The following is a 10,884-nucleotide window of genomic DNA, read 5'->3' on the forward strand; positions in this document are numbered from 1 at the left end:
TGTCTGTTCAGCTGGCTGAACGTTAGACTGGAGACTCCATAATGTCTGTATAGCTGGCTGAACGTTAGACTGGATACTCCATAATGTCTGTTCAGCTGGCTGAACGTTAGACTGGGGACTCCATAGCGTCTGTTCAGCTCGCTGAACGTTAGACTGGAGACTCCATAGCGTCTGTATAGCTGGCAGAACGTTAGCCTGGATACTCCATAATGTCTGTTCAGCTGGCTGAACGTTAGACTGGAGCCTCCATAGCGTCTGTTCAGCTGGCTGAATGTTAGACTGGAGCCTCCATAGCGTCTGTTCAGCTGGCTGAACGTTAGACTGGAGCCTCCATAGTGTCTGTTCAGCTGGCTGAATGTTAGACTGGAGCCTCCATAGTGTCTGTTCAGCTCGCTGAATGTTAGACTGGAGTCTCCATAGTGTCTGTTCAGCTCGCTGAATGTTAGACTGGGGCCTCCATAATGTCTGTGTAGCTGACTGAACGTTAGACTGGATACTCCATAATGTATGTGTAGCTGGCTGAATGTTAGACTGGATACTCCATAATGTCTGTTCAGCTGGCTGAATGTTAGACTGGAGACTCCATAGCGTCTGTTCAGCTGACTGAATGTTAGACTGGAGCCCCCTTAGTGTTCAGCTGACTGACTGTTTGTACAGCAGGGTCTGAGACAACCAAGTCTTTGCCCCAGATCTTATAAAGTGCGTGACTAAGCATTGAGTCATAGTGGGTTGTCTCTTTTCCATTCTTAGTCCTCTTTTTCTCACTCACTCACTCACTAACTCACTCACTCACTCACTCACTCACTCACTCACTCACAAACACACACACACATTCTTACGTCTTCTCTGCCACTTTTTGCCAAATAATTATTCTCGAGGCCATTGCACAATGCCCCCCAACAAGCCAAGCCTGGATTATTTTAAGTCATTACCGTGCCAACTGAAGTCACTGTACTTCATGGAGAAAGACAGTGTGTGGTGTGTGGGGGGGGGGGGGGGTTAGATGCAGGGTGAAGGAAGAAAACAGAGATATTTCTTCCTGTCATTACTGTGCTCTGAGCTGTCAGCTGTTAGTGTTGTGGTACTCTCAAAGAGTTTACTGTTCAGACCCTATATACTCAACTCATTTTGACCAGGGCTCTTGTTCTAACCAGAGGGTTCTTGGTCTAACCAGAGGGTTCTTGTTCTAACCAGAGGGTTCTTGGTCTAACTGAAGGGCTCTTGTTCTAACCAGAGGGCTCTTGGTCTAACCAGAGGGTTCTTGGTCTAACCAGAGGGTTCTTGGTCTAACCAGAGGGCTCTTGGTCTAACTGAAGGGCTCTTGTTCTAACCAGAGGGCTCTTGGTCTAACTGAAGGGCTCTTGTTCTAACCAGAGGGCTCTTGGTCAGAAGTAGTCTCAATCCATACAATATATGTAGTTCGTTCACGCTAGAATGGTGGCTAGCCAAGATATATGTAGTTCATTTACGCTAGGCTAATGGCTAGCCAAGATATATGTAGTTCATTCACGCTAGGCTAATGGCTAGCCAAGATATATGTAGTTCATTCACGCTAGGCTAATGGCTAGCCAAGATATATGTAGTTCATTCACGCTAGGCTAATGCCTAGCCAAGATATATGTAGTTCATTCACGCTAGCCTAATGGTTAGCCAAGATATATGTAGTTCATTCATGCTAGGCTAATGGCTAGCCAAGATATATGTAGTTCATTCATGCTAGGCTAATGGCTAGTCAAGATATATATGTAGTTCATTCACGCTAGGCTAATGGCTAGCCAAGATTGACCTTCGTTCTCAGTCCCTGAGAGCCTGAGAACTCTCTTCCATTAAGTAATAATAATCTCCTATGTATGGAGGAGACAGCAAGGTTCTTTAATAAAACCTTCTCCTCTTTATATATGGAGAGAGAGAGACAGAGAGAGAGAGAAACAGAAAGAGAGAGACAGAGAGAGAGAGACAGAGAGAGAGAGACAGAGAGAGAGACAGAGACAGATACAGAGAGAGAGAGACAGAGAGGAGAGAGGAGAGAGAGAGCGAGAGACAGAGAGAGCGAGAGACAGAGAGAGAGACAGAGAGAGAGAGAAACAGAGAGAGAGAAACAGAGACAGAGAGAGAGAGAAACAGAGACAGAGAGAGAGAGAGTGAGAGACAGAGAGAGAGACAGAGAGAGAGAAACAGAGACACAGAGAGAGAGAGACAGAGAGAGAGACAGAGAGAAACAGAGACAGAGAGAGAGAGAAACAGAGACAGAGAGAGAGAGAGTGAGAGACAGAGAGAGAGCGAGAGAGAGAGAGAGAGAGACAGAGAGAGAGAGAGAAACAGAGTGACAGAGAGAGAGAGCGAGAAACAGAGACACAGAGAGAGAGACAGAGAGAGACAGAGAGAGAGAGACAGAGAGAGAGAAACAGAGACAGAGAGAGAGAGACAGAGAGAGAGACAGAGAAACAGAGACAGAGAAACAGAGACAGAGAGAGAGAGACAGAGAGAGAGACAGAGAGAGAGAGACAGAGAGAAACAGAGACACAGAGAGAGAGACAGAGAGAGAGACAGAGAGAGACAGAGAGAGAGAGACAGAGAGAGAGAGACAGAGAGACAGAGAGACAGAGAGAGAAAGACAGAGAGACAGAGAGAGAGAGAGACAGAGAGAGAGACAGAGAGAGAGACAGAGAGAGAGAGACAGAGAGAGAGAGACAGAGAGACAGAGAGAGAAAGACAGAGAGACAGAGAGAGAGAGAGACAGAGAGAGAGACAGAGAGAGAGACTAAAGACGCATCCATTAAAGTAACTATGGAATCAGACCCTGCCACCGTACCAGTGAGCAGGTGTCTCATCTCGTCGTTAAGAAAACATAATTACTGAGGTTAATTTAGAGGTTTTAATCACCATGTCAAGGACTGGGAGATAATCTGATTTCTGTAGCTTCCTCCCGGACCCAGACGTCTGAGACAAGGGCTGTGTCCCAAATCGCATCCTATGCCCTATATCGTGCACTTCTTTTGACCACAGGGCTCTTGTTAAAAGTAGTGCACTATATACAAAACAGGGTGCCATTTGGGACACATCTTCAGGTCACAATAACAAATATCCCCAAGACACGCTGAGGATAAACCCTGACGTTGATGTAGCATTCTTATAAACCCTAATCTCGGGTTTTTTATTTTCTACTAATTCATAATTTCATTAAATCGCTTCCTGCTTTCAAAGATAAGCCCTTAGTTTTCATTTCGCAGATTGCAAAGTGCATTATTATCTGTGTAATTATTCTCAGTGATTAGGGGAGGGTAATGAATAGAATGTCTGCACACTACTAATGATTCAGTGTCCGTTAATGACGACCAGATCTTCCTCCCTCGTTATACTCCCTCCCTCGTTATCTCCCCTCCCTCGTTATCCCCCGTCCCTCGTTATCTCCCCTCCCTCGTTATCTCCCTTCCTTTGTTATCCCCCCTCCCTCATTATCTCCCCTCCCTCATTATCTCCCCTCCCTCGTTATCTTCCCTCCCTCGTTATCTCCCCTCCCTCGTTATCCCCCCTCCCTCATTATCTCCCCTCCCTCGTTATCTCCCCTCCCTCGTTATCTCCCCTCCCTCGTTATCCCCCTCCCTCATTATCTAATCTCAGCTAGTGTCCCAAAAGGGACCTTATTGACTATATAGTGTATTACTTTTGACCAGAGCCCTGTGTGTTCCCTATGGACCTTGGCAGTAGCGCACTATGAAAGGAATAGGGCTCTTCCCATGGATGCCTTAGCTGGCTCCGAAGCAGCATAATAAAATGGGTTATCTTTAATAAATAATACAGAATAGACACTGGAACATCCTATTCTTACCCCGGCTGATTCAACCTCTCTCTCAGCATGGATAGTCTGGACGCTGGGACATTTCACTTGGTCTACAACGCCGTAGAGAGAGTCGTTCCATACAAAGCTGTGGAGAGAGAGACTCGTTCCATACAAAGCTGTGGAGAGAGACTCGTTCCATACAAAGCAGTAGAGAGAGACTCGTTCCATACCAAGCTGTGGAGAGAGAGGGACTCGTTCCCTACCAAGCTGTGGAGAGAGACTCGTTCCCTACAAAGCTGTGGAGAGAGACTCGTTCCCTACCAAGCTGTGGAGAGAGACTCGTTCCCTACCAAGCTGTAGAGAGAGAGAGACTCGTTCCCTACCAAGCTGTGGAGAGAGACTCGTTCCCTACCAAGCTGTAGAGAGAGAGACTCGTTCCCTACCAAGCTGTGGAGAGAGACTCGTTCCCTACCGAGCTGTAGAGAGAGAGAGACTCGTTCCCTACCAAGCTGTGGAGAGAGAGAGACTCGTTCCCTACCAAGCTGTGGAGAGAGACTCGTTCCATACCAAGCTGTAGAGAGAGAGAGAGACTCGTTCCCTACCAAGCTGTGGAGAGAGACTCGTTCCCTACCAAGCTGTGGAGAGAGAGAGAGTCGTTCCATACAAAGCTATAGAGAGAAAGAGAGTCGTTCCCTACAAAGCTGTGGAGAGAGACTCGTTCCCTACCAAGCTGTGGAGAGAGAGAGAGACTCGTTCCTTACCAAGCTGTGGAGAGAGACTCGTTCCATACCAAGCTGTAGAGAGAGACTTGTTCCCTACCAAGCTGTGTAGAGAGACTCGTTCCCTACCAAGCTGTGTAGAGACTCGTTCCCTACCAAGCAGTGGAGAGAGAGACTCGTTCCCTACCAAGCTGTGGAGAGAGACTCGTTCCCTACCAAGCAGTGGAGAGAGAGACTCGTTCCCTACCAAGCTGTGGAGAGAGACTCGTTCCCTACCAAGCTGTGGAGAGAGAGACTCGTTCCCCTACTAAGCTGTGTAGAGAGACTCGTTCCCTACCAAGCAGTGGAGAGAGGGACTCGTTCCCTACCAAGCTGTAGCGAGAGAGAGACTCGCTCCATACAAAGCTGTGGAGAGTGAAAACATGTATTAGCTTTGTAATGGGAAGAGCAATTCCCATCAGAATGTTCAGTACACTGCTCTACAGCACAATGAACAACACAACACACACACTCACACACACACACACACACACACACACACACACACACACACACACACACACACACACACACACACACACACACACACACACAGACAACAACGCACACACACATCCAACATCAGCGATTCATTTTTAATGAAACTCCCGCGGAGTTGTAAATAATATTGTTACTCCCACAACTGAATGTACTTTTGAAGTGTACTGTTTTTCCACTCCCCATGGGCTACTGTTCCGCTGCTTAGTCTCTGGATGAGTGTTTGCCAAGCGAGGCACATCTACACTGTAAACACGGGCCACCAAAATGAGGCTAAGTTGTTTATTGGGTTGTATTCAATTCCCCATGAGCTGTTACTGTAGCAACAGTTGCTCTTTCTGTGCACCAGAATCTAGGCACGCAGCAGACGCTGGATATAGGGATTCTCCTACAAAGCCCATGACCAATCGCCAGCTTTTCAAGAATTAATACTGTCAAAGTACGTTTGTACTTATCAAAGAATGGAGGTTTAAAAAAATAAATAAATAAAATGCTTTGTCTGGAAATAATCTAAGAATTGTTTTTGACTAAGTGAGCAATGTTCCAAATCCACGTCTTCAGCATCTCCTGCTACAGCAGTAACGTAGATAAAATACAGTGATTAAGGACTATCTAGAAATATACCATCACTGTAAAAACGTTCCCTATACTGTCCACTAAATCTACTGACTTAAATATTATTACAGTCCATGTAGCACGACCCTGTACTGCTGCTGGACCAGCCGTCCTGTCCTGCTGCTGGACCAGCCCACCCTGTCCTGCTGCTGGACCAGCCGACCCTGTCCTGCTGCTGGACCAGCCGACCCTGTCCTGCTGCTGGACCAGCCGTCCTGTCCTGCTGCTGGACCAGCCGACCCTGTCCTGCTGCTGGACCAGTCGACCTGTCCTGCTGCTGGACCAGACGACCTGTCCTGCTGCTGGACCAGCCGACCCTGTCCTGCTGCTGGACCAGCCGACCTGTCCTGCTGCTGGACCAGCCGACCCTGTCCTGCTGCTGGACCAGCCGACCCTGTCCTGCTGCTGGACCAGCCGACCCTGTCCTGCTGCTGGACCAGCCGACCCTGTCCTGCTGCTGGACCAGCCGACCTGTCCTGCTGCTGGATCAGCCGTCCTGTCCTGCTGCTGGACCAGCCGACCCTGTCCTGCTGCTGGACCAGCCGACCCTGTCCTGCTGCTGGACCAGCCGACCCTGTCCTGCTGCTGGACCAGCCGACCCTGTCCTGCTGCTGGACCAGCCGACCCTGTACACACACACTCCACACACACACTCACACACACACACACTACACACACACACACACACACACACACACACACACATCATCTGTTCACTCACAGATAATATGTACACACATTTATACTGTCTCTACACACACACACACATACAAGCTGCTGCTACTCTCTTTATCCTATATCCTGATGTATAGTCACCTTACTCCCGAGTGGCGCAGAGGTCTAAGGCACTGCATTTCAGTGCAAGAGGCATCACTACAGTCCCTGGTTTGAATCCAGGCTGTGGAGTCCCATAGGGCGGCGCACATATATAGTATGGTATTAACTGGCCCAGCGTCGTCTGGGTTAGGGGAGGGTTTGGCCGTCATTGTAAATAAGAATATGTTCTTAAACTGACTTGCCTCGTTAAATAAAGGTTAAATAAAACAAATGTAAAAAAAAATACCCCTATACATATCTACCTCCATCACTCCAATATCCCTGTATATAGTATGGTATTAACTGATCCTGTATATAGTATGGTATTAACTGACCCTGTATATAGTATGGTATTAACTGACTCTGTATATAGTATGGTATTAACTGTATATAGTATGGTATTAACTGTATATAGTATGGTATTAACTGACTCTGTATATAGTATGGTATTAACTGACTCTGTATATAGTATGGTATTAACTGTATATAGTATGGTATTAACTGACCCTGTGTATAGTATGGTATTAACTGACCCTGTAAATAGTATGGTATTAACTGATCCTGTATATAGTATGGTATTAACTGATCCTGTATATAGTATAGTATTAACTGACCCTGTATATAGTATGGTATTAACTGACCCTGTATATAGTATGGTATTAACTGTATATAGTATGGTATTAACTGTATATAGTATGGTATTAACTGACCCTGTATATAGTATGGTATTAACTGACCCTGTATATAGTATGGTATTAACTGTATATAGTATGGTATTAACTGATCCTGTATATAGTATGGTATTTACTGACCCTGTATATAGTATGGTATTAACTGACCCTGTATATAGTATGGTATTAACTGTATATAGTATGGTATTAACTGTATATAGTATGGTATTGAACTGACCCTGTATATAGTATGGTATTAACTGACCCTGTATATAGTATGGTATTAACTGACCCTGTATATAGTATGGTATTAACTGTATATAGTATGGTATTAACTGACCCTGTACATAGTATGGTATTAACTGACCCTGTATATAGTATGGTATTAACTGTCTATAGTATGGTATTGAACTGACCCTGTATATAGTATGGTATTAACTGTATATAGTATGGTATTAACTGGCCCTGTATATAGTATGGTATTAACTGACCCTGTATATAGTATGGTATTAACTGTATATAGTATGGTATTAACTGATCCTGTATATAGTATGGTATTAACTGACCCTGTATATAGTATGGTATTAACTGACCCTGTGTATAGTATGGTATTAACTGATCCTGTATATAGTATGGTATTAACTGTATATAGTATGGTATTAACTGACCCTGTATATAGTATGGTATTAACTGACCCTGTATATAGTATGGTATTAACTGACCCTGTATATAGTATGGTATTAACTGTATATAGTATGGTATTAACTGACCCTGTATATAGTATGGTATTAACTGTATATAGTATGGTATTAACTGACCCTGTATATAGTATGGTATTAACTGATCCTGTATATAGTATGGTATTAACTGACCCTGTATATAGTATGGTATTAACTGATCCTGTATATAGTATGGTATTAACTGTATATAGTATGTTATTAATTGTATATAGTATGGTATTAACTGACCCTGTATATAGTATGGTATTAACTGACCCTGTATATAGTATGGTATTAACTGTATATAGTATGGTATTAACTGACCCTGTATAGAGTATGGTATTAACTGTATATAGTATGGTATTAACTGATCCTGTATATAGTATGGTATTAACTGATCCTGTATATAGTATGGTATTAACTGACCCTGTATATAGTATGGTATTAACTGACCCTGTATATAGTATGGTATTAACTGTATATAGTATGGTATTAACTGTATATAGTATGGTATTAACTGTATATAGTATGGTATTAACTGACCCTGTATATAGTATGGTATTAACTGTATATAGTATGGTATTAACTGATCCTGTATATAGTATGGTATTAACTGTATATAGTATGGTATTAACTGACCCTGTATATAGTATGGTATTAACTGATCCTGTATATAGTATGGTATTAACTGTATATAGTATGGTATTAACTGTATATAGTATGGTATTAACTGTATATAGTATGGTATTAACTGACCCTGTATATAGTATGGTATTAACTGTATATAGTATGGTATTAACTGATCCTGTATATAGTATGGTATTAACTGTATATAGTATGGTATTAACTGACCCTGTATATAGTATGGTATTAACTGACCCTGTATATAGTATGGTATTAACTGTATATAGTATGGTATTAACTGTATATAGTATGGTATTAACTGTATATAGTATGGTATTAACTGACCCTGTATATAGTATGGTATTAACTGTATATAGTATGGTATTAACTGACCCTGTATATAGTATGGTATTAACTGTATATAGTATGGTATTAACTGACCCTGTATATAGTATGGTATTAACTGATCCTGTATATAGTATGGTATTAACTGATCCTGTATATAGTATGGTATTAACTGTATATAGTATGGTATTAACTGATCCTGTATATAGTATGGTATTGACTGACCCTGTATATAGTATGGTATTAACTGTATATAGTATGGTATTATCTGACCCTGTATATAGTATGGTATTTACTGACCCTGTATATAGTATGGTATTAACTGATCCTGTATATAGTATGGTATTAACTGTATATAGTATGGTATTATCTGACCCTGTATATAGTATGATATTAACTGTATATAGTATGGTATTAACTGACCCTGTATATAGTGTGGTATTAACTGTATATAGTATGGTATTAACTGACCCTGTATATAGTATGGTATTAACTGTATATAGTATGGTATTAACTGACCCTGTATATAGTATGGTATTAACTGACCCTGTATATAGTATGGTATTAACTGACCCTGTATATAGTATGGTATTTACTGTATATAGTATGGTATTAACTGTATATAGTGTGGTATTAACTGATCCTGTATATAGTATGGTATTAACTGATCCTGTAAATAGTATGGTATTAACTGTATATAGTATGGTATTAACTGACCCTGTATATAGTATGGTATTAACTGATCCTGTATATAGTATGGTATTAACTGTATATAGTATGGTATTAACTGACTCTGTATATAGTATGGTATTAACTGTATATAGTATGGTATTAACTGGCCCTGTATATAGTATGGTATTAACTGTATATAGTATGGTATTAACTGGCCCTGTATATAGTATGGTATTAACTGTATATAGTATGGTATTAACTGACCCTGTATATAGTATGGTATTAACTGACCCTGTATATAGTATGGTATTAACTGTATATAGTATGGTATTAACTGACCCTGTATATAGTATGGTATTAACTGTATATAGTATGGTATTACCTGACCCTGTATATAGTATGGTATTAACTGATCCTGTATATAGTATGGTATTAACTGTATATAGTATGGTATTAACTGACCCTGTATATAGTATGGTATTAACTGGTCCTGTATATAGTATGGTATTAACTGATCCTGTATATAGTATGGTATTAACTGTATATAGTATGGTATTACCTGACCCTGTATATAGTATGGTATTAACTGATCCTGTATATAGTATGGTATTAACTGTATATAGTATGGTATTAACTGACCCTGTATATAGTATGGTATTAACTGGTCCTGTATATAGTATGGTATTAACTGATCCTGTATATAGTATGGTATTAACTGTATATAGTATGGTATTAACTGTATATAGTATGGTATTAACTGACCCTGTATATAGTATGGTATTAACCTGTATATAGTATGGTATTAACTGTATATAGTATGGTATTAACTGACCCTGTATATAGTATGGTATTAACTGTATATAGTATGGTATTAACTGTATATAGTATGGTATTAACTGACCCTGTATATAGTATAGTATTAACTGTATATAGTATGGTATTAACTGTATATAGTATGGTATTAACTGACCCTGTATATAGTATAGTATTAACTGTATATAGTATGGTATTAACTGACCCTGTATATAGTATGGTATTAACTTATTCTAGTGATACATTGTTCTTGATTATTGCATGGTTGTGTTTTGAGTTTGCCAGAAAGTTATTTCACTGTACTGGTGCATTTGACATTAAAACTGGAAACTTGAAACTTGACATTATTATGCTTGAAAAGCTGCTGAATGGCAAATTGAATCGTTGCTTCCTGGGAACTGCCATATTATGCCTCTCCTGTAAGCCCAGATTCTGGTTTACTCTTTCTTCTGTTCTCACAAAATCCATAAATTCACATACAGAACTGTAACACACAGTATGGTCCTCACAAACCACGATCCAATACGTACACTAGAGTCCACAAAGAACGAACAAACCACAATGCAATCCAA

Source organism: Salmo trutta, chromosome 3, assembly GCF_901001165.1.
Source record: "Salmo trutta chromosome 3, fSalTru1.1, whole genome shotgun sequence".
NCBI lineage: Eukaryota > Metazoa > Chordata > Actinopteri > Salmoniformes > Salmonidae > Salmo > Salmo trutta.